This window comes from Orcinus orca, chromosome 6 (assembly GCF_937001465.1).
Source record: "Orcinus orca chromosome 6, mOrcOrc1.1, whole genome shotgun sequence".
In the NCBI taxonomy this organism is placed as follows: Eukaryota; Metazoa; Chordata; class Mammalia; order Artiodactyla; family Delphinidae; genus Orcinus; species Orcinus orca.
In genome coordinates, this window is record NC_064564.1 from 8,866,431 (window position 1) to 8,886,126 (window position 19,696).

The following is a 19,696-nucleotide window of genomic DNA, read 5'->3' on the forward strand; positions in this document are numbered from 1 at the left end:
TCACTCAGCACAATTATTTTGAGATTTTTTTCATGTAAGGCTACCCATGTTCCATTACTCTTTTATTAATAATTCTCCAACTGCATAATACAGGTACACCAAGCATACTGCAATTTGTGGAGAACTTTATTTGTATTTTCTATTTCCTATTTTGCACAGTCTGTTTTACCTGGTCTTGAAAGTTCTTCTTTAGCTCTCCAGAAAAATACTAAAATTCTTAGAAACCTAGTAAATATTACTTACATGTGATGCCTCCCTATGCTTGTTCTTAAAGTAAGACCTCCCTTCTCTAAGTGTCTCTGCCTCTTATGAACTTCTATTTTAAAATTAATGTGACAGTAATTCACACATCTATTTTTCTTAATTCACAGTAATTTCATTGAAGGCAGAATCCAATTGTTTTCTCATTTTTCCATTCTCAGTATTTATTATAGTTCTCTTCATGCAAGTAAACCCAGATCTTTTCAAATCGAACAAGATATTATTAAAAGGAAATAAGGGTTTTTTTCTTTTATAGAGAGTCATGATTTACATTGGTTCCCTTAAAATTTATATGTTGAAGTTCTAATCCCTAGTACATCAGAATATGACTGTATTTGAACACAGGTTCTCTAAAGAGGTAATTAAGTTAAAATGAGGTCTTAGGGTGGACACTAATCTAATATGACTGGTGTCCTTGGAAGAAGAGGGATTAACACATAGAGAAGAAAGACCATATGAGGACACAGGGAGAAGGTGATCACCTACCAGCCAAGAGAAGAGTCCTCAGACCTTGCTGAGACCTTGATTTCAGACCCTGAGTCTCCAGAATTGTGAAAACAATAAATTTCTGTTGTTTAAGCCACCCAGTGTATAGTACTTTGTTATGACAGCCCTAGCAAAATGAAGCAGGAAAGTTCTACCGTGGACCAGGAATCAAGAGATTTATTCTGTTTTGTCAATATTTAGCAGTGAAAATTTATCCATAGCCTCAAAAGTGTCTGCCTCCCCTTTTCTTGACAGTTTTGCTCTAGCCATCCATATCGCATAGACTTTTGCATATACTCTCCCATTCGATATTCCACGGAAGCCTTACATTTCATTAAGTTTAATGGGAACAACTGGACAGATTATTGTTTTGTTAACCTTCCCATTACAAGTATTCATAAAACCAGTGCTACATGCTTCTGTCGCAACTTTTACAAATTTAGACAATCTCATTTACATTCACTAACAATGTCTGAATGAACATATCTGGTCGGGTTTATTTTCGGCTCCAAATACCTTCATTTTTCTCTTTCAAAATAAAACCTGCCTAGTGTTTTGGGAGTTTGCTTCTAATCATACTTACTTCCCTTACCTCATAAAAATTAATCTTCCCTTAGTCAAGGGCAGTAATTAAACACATGAACTAGAGGAGCTCCAACTTGACGGTCATCACCCCATTCAAACATTACTATGAGCACATGAACTCAGGATTTATAATAACCATAAATTAATCATTGTGCACAATGGAGATTCATTCCTGGTAGAGTCCTTGGACCGGCATCCTTTCCCTTCTCTCAGCTCAGGGCTCTGGGAGAATCACTGCGAAGAGATTTCACCCAACACCTTCACACCTCTGTCTCTGAGGGACTCAGGTGGTGCCTGGTCAGCAGCCTGGCCTCAGGTTGACTCTGTTCTCATTTCACTCTCCCAAACATTAATGGACACGAAAGTATTTCCAGTGCTTCCTGTCCATGGGCTACTGGCCTTTTTTGATTAAATGTATGTTTAATTCACTTTCAGTATATCTAATATATAGAATTGATATTAAATATCAACATCAGCAAAGAGGTATAACAGGATACACAGGGGAGAAAAAACTTTTTCTCCAATACAACAATATATAATATTAAAAATTTGCAAGTTCGTTTTCTCTTGACAGACGTCTATAGCGACCATAATTGATAGAGGTAATGGAGAAACTGAGAACATGAACCACGGTCAAAAGTAAAAATTAGGAAGTGACCAAGGAGTGCCCCCAAATTGGCGAGTGCCTCAGGAATGAGTGCCTGTGACCTGGGAGCAGAAGGAAAGTCATGTGTGGATGTTTTAAGTTAGAACAGAACAAGAACAAGGAATGATAAGTCACCAGAATCGCACAGCTGAGGAATGTGTCAGGGACCTGGGTATCAGCTGCTGCACATCTGGTGATCAGGTGACCCACTTTAAGCCTGATTTAAATATGACAGCATCCCTTCCCCCAACGAATTACACTTACCATTAACAGAACAATTATTTCAATTCCAGTTAAATAACCTGGGAAGTCCACAAAACTAGAAAGTCACAAAGCCTGCACTTAATGTCTGCTCTCCTAGTTTTTAGGTTTTGATATTTTTACTTTGCTACAATTGTCACACTCTGACCATATTTTAAAATATTTTTTTTTCTGAGGCTGACCAGACAGCATGCACTTCCTAGGTAGCTTACGGATGGAAGATACATGATAAAATGTGATTCCAGGGTGGGGAATCATGGCAGATTTTGACAGGCTTTTATGTGTATGTCTAATATGTTTTATGATAATGTTTCTTGAGGATATGCCCTTAAGAATAATAACGCTTGTGAAAATTTGAAGATTTTAATGTTTCTGTTAAGAATAGATGTGAGTATATGACTGCAATATCAATACAAACACATTATATCTAATTAAATTTTTATTGCGATTGAGGGATGGGCTATTTCGTACCTTTTGGAGTTAAAGATAGATGTCAGGGTTAGCAAAAGCAGCAGATTCTAAGTCATGACTGACAACCTAGGTCTAGTTTTGTATGGAGGAAGGAGTAAAAGCAAAGGCTCAAGTGACCATCAGAATACTTTAAGCTTAGTAACAGCAGTGAATGGCTACGAGGGACAAGGAGGTCAGCTCTAGGAAGGAGAGATGTGGAAGTTGATATATGAAAGACGGAGCTGGAAGTCACTAAAAGTCTTTGCAGCAAGCCCTAATGGCAGTGAAAAATGTCAGGCATACATCATTCAGAAATAGTAGGTGAAATTAAAAAACAAAGAAACAGGGGCTTCCCTGGTGGCACAGTGGTTGAGAATCTTCCTGCTAATGCAGGGGACACGGGTTTGAGCCCTGGTCTGGGAAGATCCCACATGCCGTGGAGCAACTGGGCCCGTGAGCCACAACTACTGAGCCTGAGCGTCTGGAGCCTGTGCTCTGCAACAAGAGAGGCCGCGATAGTGAAAGGCCCGCGCATCGCGATGAAGAGTGGCCCCCCGCTTGCCACAATTAGAGAAAGCCCTCCCACAGAAACGAAGACTCAACACAGCAAGAATAAATAATTAATTAAAAAAAAAAAACTCCATTTTTTAAAAAAAAAAAGAAACAAAAAGATTTCTCAGTTAACACATCAAGTGCAGCTTAAATGTTATTGTACCGATATTTATCTTATAAAAATGGCATCTCAAATTAATAACTACAGCTGAATAAAATATATGTGTTACTAGTAACAATATTTTAAATTCCTGGATTTTAATTTTTAAGGAAAAAAACATAAATAATAGATGCATTTTTTTAAGAGTCAAAGACACTGAAAACTAACTGGAAGAAACACTCGACACCCCACCTTCTAGAACTAGCCTTAGGTAATATTTGCTGAACATCATCCTGATCTTCATATGTATGCAGACAGAAGGGTCATTACAATGACAGATGAGTGGAGAGAGAGAATTTGGCAGGACTTTTGTCCTCAAATGAACATTTCTCAATATGTCATGGCAACCAAAATATGAAACACAAATCTATTTGAATTTGTCAGAGACAACAAAAATAGAAGTAAAACTGAAGGAATGACTGAATTTTAAATGAATGTTTCCTAAAAAACAAAACTATTACTTTACAAAAGACATCTTCAACATAAAAAACATGAAGAAAACATTTTTTTTTCTGCAATAAATTTCAGTTCTAGACATTGGCTATAAACTTACTGCAATGAAATATGAGGACATGTGTACTCTACCCAACTCACCTAAACTATAAATACTGACTGCTTATTAGAAAATATTTTCACAGTCACCAAGATTTTGTCTCCATTTTTGTAACTACATAGATTTTTTTTCATCTTTATTGTAGATTTTAAAACTCAATGACCCTAGTCACTGCTTTTACCATATTTTCCTATTCCAGAGTTGATTCATCTCTTGTTTGGCTAGATTTCATTATCAAGAAAGGGTTTGTTTATTTTCAAGAAGGGCTTAAATGTGCTATATTTCTTGGATTAGTAGAAGCCTAAATACCTGTTTGTTATCTCTTACTTGAAAGAAATTCTTGGATCATTTTCTCTTTCATCCAGAACTTTGTAGATGTTTTTACATAATCTTTCATAAAATCTTGTTAAGGCGAAAATCGAGGTCAGCCTGAATTTTTCTCATTTATAGGTTAGTAGTTAGTTTCCCTTGGATTTCTTTAGAGTTTCTTTCTTATTATATTTCAGCAAATTTACCTGTATATACCGATCATTCTGTACTGTTTTTTCCTAAGACAGAGGTTATTCTTTTGATCCACAGTTTCAAATATTCCTGTTTTGGAAAAGCTGAGGCACACTTTCTTCTATGTTCTTGTAGAAGAATAATTCCTATAAGATTTTTGAATACACTTTTTGTTCTATTCCTCTGAACATAATTTGTGTGTATATCAGACCTTTTTCACCTTTCATATTTATTATATTCTATCATATTATTTATTTTTTATTATCTAATGTTTCTTAGTTCATATTTTCAAAATTTTTCTTTTTAAATGTTTGCTACAGAGAATTCCAACCATATACAAAGTAGAAATTATAATATCATGACCCCCATCTTGTCACTGAGCTGTAATAATTACCAACTTGTGGCCTATATGTTCTATTTATGCAATTACCAACCCAAATTGGATCATTTGGAAGTAAATTCACGAATCAGGACCGGCTTCACAAGTGTATAACCTGTGTCATCATACAAGTTCTCATGCTTGAAGGGTCCATGCTTGGCTTAATGCTTTGCTATCACAAGATGGAAATTTGTAATAGTTTTTGAGGGATGAACCCTAAAATAAAGCAGCCAGTCCTGGTTCCCATTAACTCTGATCTGAGATTCCTCGGCCATTTTAGAGCCTACAAGTGATCTCAAAATACGATTTAGTCCTTTAAGATAAACTGATGAGTTTATTACTAATGATAACATGGAATTTGGAAATGAGTTCCAAGATTTCAACTTGTCACATCTTCACACACACTGCCTTTAATTTGGACTTGTGCTCCAAAAGGAGAGACAAAATTAAATATGCTTGCAAAATTTAGGGGGAAAAAGATGATATAGTTTAAATTATGTTGAATTACGGTGAGAAAACTCTAGTTTACATTCTGGCATTGTCATTTATCTGTGAGTCTTAGCAAATCACGTCCTTCTGTTCTATATCCTTATTTGTAAATTGAGGAACATAACATATATCACATAAAATTATTAGAAGACATAGTATATAAACAATCTTGAACAGTGCCTCATATGTAGTAAATGTCTGACCTTCTTCATCTCCCTTTTCTTTGTGTCTTTTTATCACAGGAAATGTTTTGTGGTTTGGATGTTTCGAGTACTAAGAAGGACAGGGCTTTTTAATAGGTGTTGAACATGAAACAGAGTTTGGAATGTTGCTCATATGTGCTGTGTTAGTGACAGGAAACCACAGTAACAAGAGAGGAATGGAATGCATGGGAGGAAGAAGTGGTCTGAAGTATTCTCCTGTCCTTTCCATTTTCTCCCACTCTAAACAAACACTGAACTGAGAAGCCAGAAAAGAACAGAAACAAACTGAGAAAGTACAAGCATACTGAAGTAACTGGTTATAAGTCAGTTTTATTGGTTACAAGAAAAACTTTCTTTGGTTTATTTGAGCAGAAAAGTACTCCATTATTGGAAAGACATTTAAAGTGTATAGCATCTTATATGAGACCAACAAGTTAGTTTCAGAAAACAGCCAGGAATCAAAAGAGGCTTTCCAGTGGATAGTCAAGGTCACATGGGAAGAAGAATTTGCTAAAGATGCCATTTCTGGCACATACTGTCAACACTAATTTTGGATTTTTCTGTTAGGAAGTATTCAAAGCCATGACCAGGGACTGTCACAATCATTACCAAAAAGAATTATCTTCTTATAAAACAAACAAAAATATTTGTCTATATCTATCCATCTACTCGTGTATATGTATCAAAAGAATTACCTTTTAATAAAATAAACAAAAATATGTATTGATACCTATAACTATGCATCTATTTGTGTGTATGTAAAAATATACATATATACATATGTGTGTAAGAGTATACATATTTTTTTTTTTTTTTTGAGATACGCAGGCCTCTTACTGTTGTGGCCTCTCCTATTGTGGAGCACAGGCTCTGGACGTGCAGGCCCAGCGGCCATGGCTCACGGGCTCAGCCACTCCACGGCATATGGGATCTTCCCGGACCGGGGCACGAAACCTGTGGCCCCTGCATCGGCAGGCGGACTCTCAACAACTGCGCCACCAGGGAAGCCCGTATTTTTAAATAAATACATGATAGAAGATGAATCAAGATGTTAATGGATTTTATCCTTAAATGGTAGAATTTCACCCTTCTTCAGTATATTTATCTGTAGTGCTAAATGATAAGAAATAGGTAACACTTACAATTAGTGAATGCATATTAGTACAATAATATTTAGGCTGCATTTGATGTGTTAACTGAGAAATTTTTTGTTTCTTTGTTTTTTAATTTCACCTGCTATTTCTGAATGGTGTATGCCTGACATTTTTCACTGCCATTAGGGCTTGCTGCAAAGATTTTTAGTGATTTCCAGCTCCGTCTTTCATATATCAACATCCACATCTCCCCTTCCTAGAGCTGACCTCCTTGTCCCTCGTAGCCATTCACTGCTGTTACTAAGCTTAAAGTATTCTGATGGTCACTTGAGCCTTTGCTTTTACTCCTTCCTCCATACAAAACTAGACCTAGGTTGTCAGTCATGACTTAGAATCTGCTGCTTTTGCTAACCCTGACATCCATCTTCAACTCTAAGAGGTACAAAACAGCTCATCCCTCAAGCACAATAGAAACTTAATCTAATACCTACAATTAGAACATCAAGGATATTCATTTCACTGTGAAAAAAAATAATTTATTGTTCTAAAACTGGCCATTTTAACAAGGACTAAGCATACTTACTACATTTGGAAGTTGACAATGACAACTTATAAGTGTCTAGATACTATGGGTCAGCAGAGTATGGTTCCACTGTTAGATATAACTTAGAATGATTTATAGCTCAAGAACAAAGATGAAAATGACTTTTCCCACTGTTCCCATGGGTAGAAAAATAAAACTCTTTTGGTGCAAAAGATGAAGAAAATTTGGGACTCCATAGGCAGGTAAAACTTGTAGGAGGATATTTTAATTAGTTTATTCCAGCTGACTCCAAGGTGTCACTGCTAATACTTGTCACTCATATTACATTAGCCAAATAGCCTCATGTAGCCATGAGGTTTTGGGAAGTTGACAAAGGGAGGCTAAGTGGGAAGACTACAGGGTTCACAGAATCCAGTTACTGTCCAAGGAACTCACTAGAATTCATTAAAAATCGTAGGCTGATCTAGTTCTCTGAAAAATGCCATTGGTAATTTGATAGGGATTGCAATGAATCTGTAGATTGCCTTGGATAGTATCAAAGACCCCAAATAGACAAAGAAATGTTGAGAGAAAAACAAAATGGAGCTGGAGGAATCAGACTCCCTGACTTCAGACTATACTACAAAGCAACAGTAATCAAAACAGTATGGTACTGGCACAAAAACAGAAATATAGATCACTGGAACAAGATAGAAAGTCCAGAGATAAACCCAAGCACCTATAGTCACCTAATCTGTGACAAAGGAGGCAAGAATATGCAATGGAGAAAAGACAGCCTCTTCAATAAGTGGTGCTGGGAAAACTGGACAGCTACATATAAAAGAATGAAATTAGAACATTCTCTAACACCATACACAAAAATAAACTCAAAATGGATTAAAGACCTAAATGTAAGACAAGATACTATAAAACTCCTAGAGGAAAACATAGGCAGAACACCCTTTGACATAAATCGCAGCAAAATCTTTTAGGATCCATCTCCTAGAGTGATGGAAATAAAAACCAAACTTAATAAAATGGTACCTAATTAAAGTCTTTTTCACAGTGAAGGAAACCATTAACAAAATGAAAAGACAACCTACAGAATGGGAGAAAATATTTGCAAATGATGTGACCGACAAGGGCTTAATTTCCAAAACATATAAACAGCTCATGCAGCTCAACATCAGAAAAACAAACAACCTAATCAAAAAATGGGCAGAAGACCTAAATAGACATTTCTTCAAAGAAGATATACAGATTGCCAACAAACACATGAAAGGATGCTCAACATCACTAATCATTAGAGAAGTGCAACTCAAAACTACAATGAGGTATCACCTCACACTGGTCAGGATGGCCATCATCAAAAAATCTACAAACCATAAATGCTGGAGAGGGCTGGAGAAAAAAGACCCCTCCTACACTTCTACATCGGTACAGCCACTACGGAGAACAGTACGGAGGTTCCTAAAAAAAACAAAAATAGAGCTATCGTATGATCCTGCAATCCCACTCCTGGTCGTATATCTGGAGAAAACATACTTTGAAAAGATACATGCACCCCAATGTTCACTGCAACAATATTTACAATAGCCAAGACATGGAAACAACCTAAATGTCCATCGACAGAAGAATAGATAGAAAAGATGTGGCATATATATATATATATATATATATACACACACACACACAGACACACACAATGAAATATCACTCAGCCATAAAAAAGGAATGAAATAATGCCATTTGAAGCAACATGGATGAATCTAGGGATTATCATACTAAGCGAAGTAAGCCAGCCAGAGAAAGACAAATATTATATGATATCCCTTATATGTGGAATCTTAAAAAAAATGATACAAATGAACTTATATACAAAACAAAAATAGACCCACAGACATAGAAAACAAACTTATGGTTACCAAAAGGGAAAAGGGGGTAGGAATAAATCAGTAGTTTGGGATTAGCAGATACACACTACTATGTGTAAAATAGATAACCAACAAGGACCTACGCTATAGCACAGCGAACTATACTCAATATTTTGTAATAACCTATAAAGAAAAAAATCTGAAAAAAAATACATATAACTGAATCACTTTGCTGTACACCTGAAACTATCACAACATTGTAAATCAACTATACTTCAATTAAAAAAAAAGCTTCCTGACATACTATTAAAAAAAAAAATGTGGGCTGAGAATTGCACTGCTTTCTTTGAAGAACACTTTTGAGAAAAACATATGGTGACATAAGTCCTGTGGGAAGTGAAAGAACTTGAGAATTAATCAGAGCCTTAGGCTTTATTTGACCCATGGGGATGTGTTCATTCCAAACCTGTGCCCACCCTTGGAGCAGAATCGGGCAGATTCCTGCAAAAACACTCAGAGCCATAAGCTTTGCGGAATAATCGACATTATCTTCCTGCCATTAGAAACTGAAGGCCACAGTCCAGAGGAAGTAGTAGTCATGTCTGGTAGCTTCACTGGTGAAGAAGAGGTTTATATGCCATGGGAGCAATTTCTCAGGCACTTTGGAAGTGATCATTTTACTATGCATTCAGAATTCACAGCAACTTCCACCACAGTATTGGTTTTGGCTTCTGAAGGGAAGAAATTCAGTATTATGTCAGCAGTGTCCAAAGGGAGACACTCAAAAGGACCCAGGAGTTTAATGGGACTTTACTTAATGTGCTGGGAAGACTTTTTCCCAGAGGGGAGGAGAGACCCCGGAACCAATATGCAGACCTCCCACTGCAGGCCCGTGATGCATTCTGAACGCAGCCATTGATTTTCTTTCTTGTTTCTTAATGTTCACGCAGGAATCCAGGCTATATATTGACCACTGATTCAAGCTGGTTGACAGAAGTAAGGCACTGAGAAACTTTACTCTGAATGGAGCTAACCAGAGGGGAAACTTGCAGGAATTATTCTGGTTAACTATTGACATTATCTACAGCAATATTAGGATAAAAAAAGCAATGGGAGGAGGTCAGACGAACACGAGAAGCACCAAAAGAACTTTGATTAGTTGGGATGGTCTCTAGGGCATGCTGTGCAAACAACAGACTCAAAATCTCAGGAGCATAAAGCAACAGTATTTTATTTCTGACTCAGGACATGTGTTCATCATGCTGCCTATTGGCTTTACTCTGGTCCATTGTCCTCCCGTTACACAGGCTGATAAAATGGCCACTGTGGGGAACACTACCCATCACCATGATAGAGGAAGAGAGAGGACCACGCCTGAAATATTTCACATCCCTTCATGGGCCAAAGACAGTCACACGGCTGTGACCAGCTTCTCTGTGTCACGTCAGTGCATTTCTGCCTCATGCTCGGGGGGAGAAATGGGATTTTTGAAACAGCCCCCAGGACTACCAACAAAAGGAGCTACTTTCAACTATAATACTGTAAACTTTCAGGCAAAAGAAACAAAAATATTGGAAAAAAAATCTCTTTTTTTTTTTTTACCTTTTTTTCCTTTTTTTGGCGTGCCGCACAGCTTATGGGATCTCAGTTCCCCGACCAGGGACTGAACCTGGGCCACGGCAATGAAAGTGCCAAGTCCTAACCACTGGACCACCAGGGAATTCCCTCTTTCTTGTATTACTTGTAGACAACATAATAAAGTTGGAGACAGGCTAGTTGGTTATCTACAGAAGAATCTGTTGGTAGATTGCCAGATCAATTCAAAGGTAATGTTCTCTCTCAGTTCATCCCAGCTTACCCTTCCCCCTCCCCGTGAGAGAGTGGCATGGACATACATACACCACCAAACGTAAGGTAGATAGCTAGTGGGAAGCAGCCGCATAGCACAGGGAGATCAGCTCGGTGCTCTGTGACCACCTAGAAGGGTGGGATAGGGAGGGTGGGAGGGAGACACAAGAGGGAGGAGATATGGGGATATATGTATACGTATAGCTGATTCACTTTGTTATACAGCAGAAACTAACACACCACTGTAAAGCAATTATACTCCAATAAAGATGTTAAAATAAATAAATAAATAACACTAAACCCCACCCCTCCACACACAAAAAAACAAAGTAATGTTTTCTCTTCCATCCTGTGCAGAGAGGATATATGTGCCCAGGAGAGGGGCTAGTTTCTCAAAGACAAAGTGTATGCTTTATCTCCTAATCTGTCAGGGCTAGGGAAGGATGGAACGATGGGTTTACTGTGGCAAAGACGGAGGTGATGTTTTGTTAAATTGGAGAGAATTTAAGGCTCAGGGCTAGACTGTTCTTAATATTTGGAGGCAAGATACACATCTAATGATAAGCCAGAGGTGTATGGGGTTCCCAGTAGAGTTAAAATATTTGAGACTCATGAATAAGCCTAACCATAGTTGAAGAGTCAAGAAATAGTCAGTATACAGGTTCACTTCTACTACACTTGCAAAGCTTGTAAAATATTATTGACACAGCCGCTGCTGCATGATGTGTAAACACTACTGCTCTGAAGAAATATGTCTAAATATGAGAGCCCCTTTATCTTCAGCAGGGCAGGGAGAAAACAGGCAGGATGGCAAAGAGCCTCGTGAGAAAAACAGTGCTCTAAAAGTCAATAAATAGAGTGTAACAAACATAACCACTTAAGTATTGTTGAAGGAAGAGGCATAGTCAATAAGTGTATTTGATGTTTTCCGAAAAAAGAAAAAACATTGATATACCAGATGTTCAAAGACACACACAAAATAAATGTTCCTTTTTAACTGAAGTCTAGTTAATGTACAAAAAATGTACAAAAATGTACAGGTCTCAAATGATCAGTTCAATGAGTTTTGGCAATTGTATATACCCATGAAGCCATTATCCGAAATAAGATACAGAATATTTCCATTACCATGGAGAGCTCCCTCACTCTTAGCAGTAAATATTGTCCCCTCCACCCAAAGGAACAACTTACTTCTATCACCACTGGTAAGTTGGCATGTCCTTGCCCTTACCTTCCTTCCTTCCTCCCTCCCTCCCTTCTTTCCTTCCTTCCTTCCCTCTCTTCTATCTATCTATGTATCTATCTATGTATCTACCTATTATTTGTGCTTGGCTCCATTTTTCAATGACATTTATTCACATTACTGAGTGTATCAGTACTTTGTTTCTTTTACTACTGAATAATGTTTCATTGTATCATTATGCCGCAGGGTGTTTATCCATTTCCTCGTACTGGGCATTTGAGCTGTTTTCTGCGTAGGGATAATATGAATTAACTGCGATGATAATTCTCATACAGTGCTTTTTGTGTACATATGTTTGTATTTGTTATGGAAAAGTATTTAGGAGTGGCACGGTGGGTCACAGTGCAGATGTGTATATACTTCGTAAGAAACTTTCCGATTTCTAACTTTTAAAAATAGGTTCAAAACTCCACACTGACTTACACGTTTCATTTGCATAAGGAGTTTTGTTGAGAGAAAAAAGAGTAATGAGTATTAAAAAGTAACCTCCCCCAAAGGAGGTCATTTAGTCCCTTCCATAATAAGATAGAGAATAGAGGAGCATTCCATTCAGCCCATTTCTGCGGACAACAGAGGAGAGTCATCTGGTTTGAAAAACGGGAAGAAAGCTCTGTGAGATAGTGTTTCTAGTAAAGGTTATGAGGATGGAGAAAGAAGGGCTTATTTCTTTTCGAGGTGGACCACGTGGGGAAAAAAAGTGTGAAGGGCAAAAGACAGCTAAGCCCAACCAGTGCCTGTCGACTGTCTGTGGTTTTGGTCAGCCTAGTGACTTCCTGGCACCACCTAAGACGCCCATAGGTTTTTAGTTCTTCTCTCTGGCGAAGGGATACACTTTACTAACCCCCCACCTGGCACACCGCCCCTCAGTCATTGAGCAGGACTGACTGTGCTTGTCATCTGTGCTCTGAAATTTTCTGATCCTGAGTAAAAGTGAACTGTAGGAGCTTTCATCTTTCACCGGTTTAGGAATTCATAATCTTCCTAATTTCCAAAACAGAAAGAGAGGGTGTGGACTCTGAAAGGAGCAGTGGTGGTCTGAAAAGGAAACTCCGTCATGTGTACTCACTGGGAACCCACTGCGGTAAATACTTCACCCCATTACACAGAGCTTTGATACCTGGCTGGTATTTCTGGGTCCTATAGGTAAATACACAAGCTTTTGAATGAGTGTCATAATGTAGCCTTAATTACACTGTGATTCTTTCCTCAATTACAGTACAGAGCTGAATTGTTTGCTCTAGGGTTTACAGCCACTCCTGCTTTCTTTCTTTCTGATCGTACAGAAATAGCCAAAAGTATATGACTGGAATGTGAACATGTTTTATAGCCAACTGAGAGATTTTGTTTAAAATTTCCAGCTAACAGTTGGTTTCTCAGTATTACTTTGACAATGGAATATAGCTAATTTTAAAAATTTAAATCAGGGGCTTCCCTGGTGGTGCAGTGGTTGAGAGTCTGCCTGCCGATGCAGGGGACACAGGTTCGTGCCCCGGTCTGGGAAGATCCCACATGCCGTGGAGCAGCTGGGCCCGTGAGCCATGGCTGCTGAGCCTACGCGTCCGGAGCCTGTGCTCCGCAACAGGAGAGGCCACAGCAGTGAGAGGCCCGCGTACCGCAAAAAAAAAAAAAAAAAAAAATTTAGATCAGTAAATGATGTAGTCAATAACTAATTTTTATTTTGTAAGAGGCTTCCATCCAAACTGAAAATATTTGGTCTATGTCATGCAAAGTTCCTGATGTAGGAATAACTTCAAAGCAAGTTAAGGTAACATTTCTTGGGTATACACTAACAAATTAGGTGCACTAATACCACTACTGGGTTTTTGCCAAAACAACGAAATTCAACGAGGCATCATTATTCACTTATAAGGTAAGGACATTTAACACCAGAGGGATCATTTAACAAGAGGACACTTTAACTCTCCAATCTCGGGTGTGTGAACAGAGCTGAATGAAAATCAAGAGCGTCCTCTGTGCACGGCAGTCTGCAGTCATGGTTGGTTTCATTTTACAGCCATAGATACTGTCCCTGAATTGAAATGGCTCTGACAAATCTCCTGGTGATGCCTTGCTACACAGCTTCTCAGTAGCCATGTTGGATTTGGTCCAGCACTTCACCCTCAAACCACTCTCCTCCTTGGCCTCTGACCTCCCACTCCTGTCCTTTCCCTATGACTTTATCAGTCCACATCTTGGCCCAAAACATGCAAAACAGAACCAAAGCAAAGATTATGTGCTAATGTATTAGGGGACGCATTCCAAGAAAGCAAGAGTGAAGGGAACTGAAAGTGAGATTGTGAGAAGGGAAGCAAATACAAGGAGGTGAATTACTAAGCTGGACACAGTTTGTGTAGAAACACAGACCCTTTTTAATTTACTTATGTTCCCCCAGTAAGGACATTGCAGAAGAAGCGTTTTATCTGACTTCAGAGCATCTAGTAGGAAGAGAGAGCAATTTATCTAGAAATGTATCAAGAATCCTGTCTCTGTTGAAAGTCTGCCCTAAGGGCAATCTCCTCACCTCCCGGCTGCACTTACGGCGGGTGTCATGCAGCCTTCTCTGAGCAGCGTTGGAGAAGACAGAGCTTCTGTGGGCTCGGTCACGTTTCACAAGCTCACTAGGGTTGCTCAGGTCCCAAGCTTACCGCGTACAATGGGAACGGCGCTGCAGTCAGCCCTGGCCTCTGAGCATGGATAGAGGAATGTGAGGTTTGCTGTGGTGGCCGTGGCCAGGGTTTATGTTCTTAGGATACAGGCAAGGCGAGCATCCAAGGCCAGGGAGGTGGACAGAGGCAGAATGGATTAAAGTGACAAGCAAATGATATATACAAACATATGTTTACATGTGTGTATATAGTAAATACGTGCATGTATGTAATTCTATAAATATATAATGTACACAGTAAATACATATACATTCTTTTTTTTTTTTTTGGAGTCTCCTAACTTTGTTGGGTTTTTTTGGCCATGCCATGTGGCATGCGGGGATCTTAGCTCCCTGACCAGGGACTGAACCCATGCCCCCTGCATTGGGAGCACAGAGTCTTAACCACTGGGCTGCCAGGGAAGTCCTATACATTCTATTCTATTCTACCCTATCGTATCCTATCCTAATTCCTCCACTGGGTTTCTAACTATCGCTCATATTCATTTTTTACTAGAGTACTTGATCTAAGGATGCAAATGTGCATCCTGGACTTCTTAGCATTTCCCTTGGAGATGCAGGCGCTGTAGCGCTTGCCAAGGTTTTAAGGATGGAGAATCTTCACTTGAGCGCTAAGCTTTGGGTGGATAAAAGGCGTTGACTGGAGGCCGCTAGTAGGCAGACCTGAAACCCACTCACACTCCAGACCATCTGATACACAGCTGAAGGCACCTGTCCTGGGAGGAAGGCCAGGAAATATGCTCCCTCCTGGGAAGTGACGCTGCTGTGACAGGGAAGCTGTATATGAGGATATATGTATACGTACAGCTGATTCACTTTGTTATACAGCAGAAACTAACACACCATTGTAAAGCAATTATACTCCAATAAGGATGTTAAAAAAAAAAAGAAGAAGTGTGGAGAATTCTCCCTTTTCAGTCCTGGGCAAGACTGTTGTACTGGCTTTAGTGACAGTCACAACCTGCTGGGAGATGGGCAAGAACCCACATCCTGATGGGGATCTTTTACTAGAACAAAGGAGGGCTGCGCTGGCCCTGTAGGAGGCGAGGGGACCCACGCTGAATAGGAAGGGCAGGGTTTCGGCTTAAGAAAGAAGGGCAGCACCTCAGAGAAACTCTCACACCTGAGGGTCAGGCTTCCAGGGACGTCTTAGCCTGAGTCTGGAGCAGGCTCCAGGGGATGCTGAGAGGTCCCATTCCCCACAGGCCATGCCTAGAGGAGCAGCATCTGCCATCCACCCCGAGAGGGGCAGGAGTGTGGAGAGAAACGCTGTCTATGACCCAGGGAGATGGGGTCTGCTGAGAGCTACGGGTGGGGCAGGAAAACCGGAGTGCAGGAATTTTAATCTCCCTTCTTATGAGGACAGGGTCACATTCAATTAGAGCCCACCCATATGACCTCATCTGACTTAAAAACCTCTTTCAAGGCCCAGTCTCCAAATACACTAACACGCTGAGCTACTGTGAATCCGGACTTCAGCATATGAATTTTGGGGAAACAGAAATCAGCACATAATAGAAGGGGTGTAAAAATGATCCATTCAAGCGATGAAATATGCTAGGTATTTCACTGATGGAAAGACTTCAAAGAAAAGTTACCTCGGTTTACTCTCCTCAGAAAGAACCTTTCCTAAGAACTGATTTTCCTCAAGCCCAGCACTCATTTTTCTTGTCCTTCTCTGTTCTTTTTCCTCCCAGTTTTATTGAGGTATACGTGACATAGAGCATCGCGCTAGTTTAAGGTGTAGTTTTGATGTGATGATTTGATATGTGTATCTGTCACAAATTGTTTACCATAATAATGCTAGTTATCACATCCTTCACCTCACATAATTACCATTTTTTTTTGTCGTTGTTATGGGAAGAACGTTTTAGATTTATTCTCTTAGCAACTTTCAGGTATATAATACAGTACTGTTAACCAGAGTCCCCATGCTGTACATTAGATGCTCAGAACTTATTCCTCTTATGACTGAAAGTTTGTATCTTTGGACCAGCATCTTCTCGTTTCTTCCCACGACTCAACCTCTGGCAGCCACCGTTCTCCTCACTGTGTCCAGGAGTAGGGCTTTTTTTTTTTTTAGATTCCACATATATGTGAGAGTATACAGCACTTGTCTTACTCTGACTTAGTTCATTTAGTATATGTCCTTAAACGGCAGGATTTCCTTCTTTATTCATGAGGCTGAAGAGTATTTCATTGTGTGTGTGCAATATTATTCAGCCAGGAGAAGGAAACCCAGCCATTTGTGACAACATATATATATATATAATTATACATATAATAAGACATATATGTATATTTCTTTCTCCATGTATATATAATAAAAAATATATAGAGAAATATTAGTCAATATATTATATAAGCATATATAAGTATTATATGCTCATAATAATATTTTAATATATATATTTTAAATTACAAAATTCTCTTTATCCATTCCTCCGTTGATGGACACTTAGGCTGTTTTCATATCTCGGCTGTTTTCATATCTCAGCTCTTGGGAATAAAGCTGCTATAAACATGGGGGTGCAGATGTATCTTCAAGATAGTGATTTCACTTCCTTCTGAAGTGTACTCAGAAATGGAATTGTAGATCGCATGGTAGTTTTAATTTTTGAGTAACTTCCACAATGATTTCCAGTGGCTGTATCACTTTACATTCCCACCAACAGTGCACAAGGGTTCCCTTTTCTCCACACCCTCTCTAGCATTTATTACTTCTTGCCTTTTTGATAATAGCCATACTGAAGGTGTGAGGAGTTTTACAGTTTCAGGTCTGACACACAAGTCCTTATTCCATTTCTAGTTAACTTCTGTGAGTGGAGTGGGCTTGGAGAAGTTCTCTTTCAGTTGAATTGTTTGGGAACCTATGAGGTTCATAGGTTCGTGAACTTGGGAGTTCAAATCTCTCCGCAGTTTTGGTAAGTTCTCCGACATTGTTTCTTTAAATCAGCTTTCCACCCCTTTCTCCCTCTCTTCTCCTTCTGGGCCTCCAACAATGTGCTGTTTCTTTTCTTTTCTTTTTTTTTTTTTTTTCGCGGTACACGGGCCTCTCACCGCTGTGGCCTCTCCCGTTGCGGAGCACAGGCTCCGGACACGCAGGCTCAGCGGCCATGGCTCACGGGTCCAGCCACTCCGCGGCATGTGGGATCTTCCCATACCGGGGCACGAACCCACGTCCCCTGCATCGGCAGGCGAACTCTCAACCAGGGCGCCACCAGGGAAGCCCTATTTTCTTAATGACGTCCCTTAAGTCCCGTGGGTCTTCTTCATTCCTCTGCATTCTTTTTCTTTCTGCTCCTCTGACTGAATGATTTCAGATGATGTGTCTTCAAGTCATTTGTACTTTCTTCTGCTTGGTCCAGGCTCTGGTTCCAGACAGGATGTCCCTGGGGGTCCACGACATCAACAACTGCCCGAACCTTTGCGAGTGCTCTGGGGGATCTGCAGGGCCTGCAAGGACTGCCGACGTCTTCAGTGTTACATCCAGGTCCAGCGGGCAGGGTCCAGGCAGCGACGGCGGGAGCCAGAGCCGTTGGTGCGCGCCCACTTGGCGGCAGGGGCTGGCTGCGCACGCCTGTACACACTGTACACACACGTTGTGGCAAAGCTCAGTGGCAGCGGCAGGGACCGGGACCCACGGCAGGCACACTTGCAGCTGCGAGGGCCTTGGTTGTCGGGGTGCGATCCTGTGTCTGCAGGGTCTCACCACAGGCGTGCACACAGCCGCGGAGGCCAGTCCAGCCGTCAAGGTGGTGGGTGCAGCTGCACCGCTGCAGGGACTAGCTGCACGTAAGCCCCGCGAGGCAGGCCAGCGACCGGAGGTAGGGACAGATCTAGGCCCACGGGCAGCTGTGGGGACCTTGACTGTCAGCCTGCACTCTTGTGGCTGCAGGGTCTTGTCGCAGGTCCTCACATGGCCGTGGAGGCCAGGGATGGGATAACCAAACCTGAAGTCTTGGAGCAGTTGAATCTGGAGCAATGCATACAAGAAATGTGCTATTTTCTGCTTTTCAGCCATCTTTGGGAGCTACTTCCACATTACCTGGCGAGGCCATTGCTCAGCGTCATGGGACTTCTAATTCCATCTGAAGGTTTATGACTCCCAAATTGTTTTTCTTTCTTTCTTTTTTATTGAAGTATAGTTGGATTACAATATTGTGTTAATTAGTGTTGTACAGCAAAGTCACTCAGTTATACACATACATACAATCCTTTTCATATTGTTTTCCATTATGGTTTATCACAGGATATTGAATACATTTCCCCGTGCTATACAGTAGGACCTAGTTGTTTATCCATCCTGTATGTAATAGTTTGCATCTGCTAATCCCAAACTCCCAGTCCCTCTCTCCCCCACCTCCCCGACCCTTTGGCAACCACCAGTCTGTTCTCTATGGCTGTGAGTCTGTTTGTGTTTCGTAGATACGTTCATTTGTGTCATATTTGAGATTCCACATGCAAATGATAGCATATGGTATTTGTCTTCCTCTGTCTGGCTTACCTCACTTAGTGTGATCATCTCTGGTTGCATCCCAGTTGCTGCAAATGGCACTATTTCGTTCTTTTTTACAGCTGAGACGAATTCTTATCTCTAGTCCTGACCTTGCTTTTATATGCCAGTCTTCCATATCTAATTGCTTATTCAGAATCCCCACTTAATCGAAGATACCTCAAAATTATCAGTCTGAAGTAGGTTTTATTTTTCTTAACTAGCTCCTTAACGTGCTATTTCTCCAATCTTTTTTACCTCAGTTAATAGCACTCCTTTCTATCATCCAGCTACAAAAGTCAACCCACAGGACGCACCCTTCACTCTTGTCTTTGTACCGCTCCTTACTCCATCCATCAGAATATCTTGCAGATTCCAGCTCGAACCATATTGCAAGTTAACTTCTCCTTATTTTCACCATTACTCTC

General features: G+C 40.1%; 1 long non-coding RNA gene across 1 annotated transcript in view; it reads right to left on the reverse strand.

The window, feature by feature from the left end:
* The window catches only part of LOC125964781 (uncharacterized), a 179,250-nt gene that overhangs the window by 117,785 nt on the left and 41,769 nt on the right, over nucleotides 1-19,696 (reverse strand). The window lies entirely within an intron of this gene.